At 46.4% G+C, this 3,485-nt stretch overlaps 1 long non-coding RNA gene across 1 annotated transcript in view; it reads left to right on the top strand.

The window, feature by feature from the left end:
- LOC106804958 overlaps positions 1-61 on the top strand; it is a 14,782-nt gene extending 14,721 nt beyond the window's left edge. Inside the window, exon 3 of the long non-coding RNA XR_001393381.1 lies at positions 30-61. This is a non-coding gene — a long non-coding RNA (uncharacterized LOC106804958). The remainder of the gene's footprint in view (positions 1-29) is intronic.
- The last annotated feature ends 3,424 nt before the right edge of the window (positions 62-3,485 follow it).

The raw sequence follows: 3,485 nt of genomic DNA, 5'->3' as shown, positions 1-3,485 counted from the left end.
CCTCTCCACGGATGCACGGCGATAGAGAGAACGAGAGAGAGAGAGAGAGGGTGCGAGAGAGAGAGAGAGAGAGAGAGAGAGAGAGAGAGAGAAGGACAAGAGAAGGGGAGGGAGAAAGAGAGAGAGAGAGAGACAGAGAGGGAGAAAGAAAGAGAGAGAGAGAGAGAGAGAGAGAGAGAGACAGAGAGGGAGAGAAGGGGAGACAGAACGAGCGCGCGTGAGAGAATTCCAATGTTTTATCGATATAATATTTAATGTAAAATTAAGTTTTTCAGGGAAATAATTTGAAAAAATTAACACCGAGTCATGTCTAGCAGCACGCACTACCAAGTACCAACTGTAGAAGCGCGCGTTCTGATTGGTGGAAATCAGATCGAATTAGGTCAAATGTTAGTGAGCCCAGCGATTTTTTGGAATGGCGCGATCCTATACACACTGCCCATAATAATGATGATGCTGCTGCTGATAATGATGATCTATGTAATAGCACAATTACCCTTCAAGCTCTCCTACACTGGCCAGTCGTGTTATCACTCTCCAATCATCTACTCCTGCCAGATAGCTAATAGTAGTAATAGCAGTTATTGCTGAAATAGCTGTGGCTGCGAAGCTAAATTGTCCTGTCGTAATGGCTCGTATGATTGCAAGGCACCAAGGCATTCACGGAGTCCGCCTACAACTTATTCCCGTGATGTCCCCACCGCTGTCAACGTCATCAAAATATCGGCGAATTATTTCGTCTCAGATTCCCTGCTCCCCCCCCCCCGTATCGCCCGTGTTTGCCCGGATCCGGATTTAATTTGGGTATCGGACCGAGTGAGGTGACCACGCCCTTATTAGATATGTTACTATGTCGGCATCAAGCTAGACCTATTTGCACGCAGCCGGCTGAAAGGGGTGATAGGATATGTTTACTAGGCACTTCTAATTTTAACATATATTTTAAATTTAATTAGGGTCAGGGTTAGGGTTAGGGTTAGGGTTAGGGTTAGGGCACCTTTTAGGGTTTTTGCATCATTCTTTAATATATCGTAAAATATATGTTAAAATCAGAAGTGCCTAGTAAACATATCCTATCACCCCTTTCAGCCGGCTGCTATTTGCACGTGTTCTTCACGCGCGTGCGCCAAATTGTCGGCTTTGCCGCACTTCGTTACTGAGCAGCGTGTTTAAAACGCCCGTATCGGAACACTGGCCGCCTGTGACTCACTCCTGGCGGACGGGTTGGATTGATGAACTAGACAGACTAGACAGACTGATAGATAGACTAGAGTGACTGGGTAAGTGAGGCTGAGAGGGTCTATGTCCCCCGAGGTACTGCCGGAACGTACCCTGAGTACGGTCCGGTATACCGGAACGTACCCTGGTACTATCTAATATGCCAGACCGTACCTCGCCTACTCCACTAACAAGTCTAGGGAGTCGCCTACGCCTACTCCCTGACCCGAACCCGAACCCTAACCCTAATCCTAACCATATCAAATAGTGACCAGGGTACGTTCCGGTATACCGGACCGTACCCAGGGTACGTTCCGGCAGTACCCTGGGGGACATAGACCCTATGAGCGTAAGTGAGCGGAGTAGAAGTAGGCCTAAACCCGAAAACTGACCAGTCTCTGGAACCTATCATGTCCGACTGCCCAACTATTGCTGTCCTGCACACAGTATCGCATCAGCTATAGCATAGGTCCTGTTTGCCAGGACATCTCGCTGCTTGCCGTCCTGTTTTTTTCTCTTTACCGGTGATAGTTTCCGATGTATTTGTTTAGACTGACCACGCAAGTCGTTCGGGAGGCTACAAGAGTCAATGCGGCGATCTACGGGAACCGTATGGGAACGGAAAACGTATGGTGGAAGTCTAGCGCGTACTCGTCTTAGTTTACCAGCTTTTATGACATAATGTGCAACTATGTAATGACTCTTTCGCGGGTTGGGGGTTTTCCCCCGGGTGGTGGCGTGAAACTGACAGCGACCATGTATTTTGGCACTGAGAAATGAAGCTGCGAGTGCAAGACCGGGGGTGCAATATGGCCACAGGGGCAACAATGCAGCTGGTTTGGAACTGTGCGTGTGTGCTGGGGTGGGGTGGAGTGTTACGAGCGGGATGGATTAGAGCTATTCATGGTTATGCAATCTTGCATTCAGGGAGCGGTAGCCATGGTGAGGGAGGCTGATGTATGATCGTAGCGCGTGATGGTGGTGGTGGTGATGATAATGATGATGATGATGATGATGATGATGATGATGATGATGATGATAATGATGATGATGATGATGATGATAATGATGATGATGATGATGATGATGATGATGATGATGATGATGATGATGATGATGATGATGATGATGATGATGATGATATTTCATGCTGTTACAACGGACTACTTCAAAGTGTGAGTGTCGGCTTTTTTTATATTTGTTTTTAAAAATCGTATTCTGTACATAAAAGATAATTGCGAGTAGGGATATACATGTGCTCAACTCTTAGCCGATGAGATGATTTCGTTCACCATAAACAGTACAAGCAATTTTCGGACAAAATAAAAAATACATTTACAGTTTTACTCACATTCATGGATAAATATCTGCATTACACACTGACAGTATATTTTGCTGTTCTTTTCGATGTAAACAAATAGATGAACCTTATATGTAGTTTATATACGGATCAATTTTAATGCAGAAACTAATTCAAATTGCTCTATGACCCTCTCCCCCCCCCACTGTGATATGTATTTTAGCCAGTTTAAGACGGTTAAAGAGTTACGAAGAAGCATTTAGTGCTACAGCGGTATTTACGTTTTTAGTATAAAGACACGATTCTCTTTGCAAGTGTACTTCTCCATAATAAAGGCAGCTGACCACCTTAATATGCAGGCCCGTAGCCAGGGGGGTTCGGGGGGTTCGAACGAACCCCCCCCCCCAATATAAAGCTGGCTACGGGCCTGATATGCATGATGTTTTAGGCGAACCATAAGGCACAAGCATGCTTCTATAGGTGCGTGATTCTATAGATTCTGACTCTATATACATTCGCGCTTCTCCCATTACGTTTTCACGTTTTAGCCCAACTTTTTCCCCGCCGCTATTTGTAATGGTGACATCGGATACGTACAGTGCCACCTACGTCGATTGTTTTGCTTAGTAGCGTGGGGTTGATTTATTTCGGGGCAAGGAAGGCATGTGTGCGTGTTACGGAGTAAGATCGCATCAAGAGCTAATAAATATTTAATTAAACAAAATGTTTATCAGCTCTTGATCGCATGTATTCCTTCGGGCGGAATTGTCGCCGCTTTACGTCTTAGCAGCTGTTGTTGGCAGTACGCAAACAGACACGCACACATGCACACGCGCACGCACGCACGCGCACTCACGCACACGCACATGTGCGCATGCACACACACCCGCGCACACGCATATACACGCGCGCGTACGTATACACACACACGCACGCACACACGCACACACGCACGCACGCACGCACG

This window comes from Priapulus caudatus, unplaced genomic scaffold (assembly GCF_000485595.1).
Source record: "Priapulus caudatus unplaced genomic scaffold, Priapulus_caudatus-5.0.1 Scaffold94, whole genome shotgun sequence".
NCBI lineage: Eukaryota > Metazoa > Priapulida > Priapulimorpha > Priapulimorphida > Priapulidae > Priapulus > Priapulus caudatus.
Note: the sequence above shows the minus strand (reverse complement) of the source record. Positions and strands in the feature narration are given on the sequence as shown.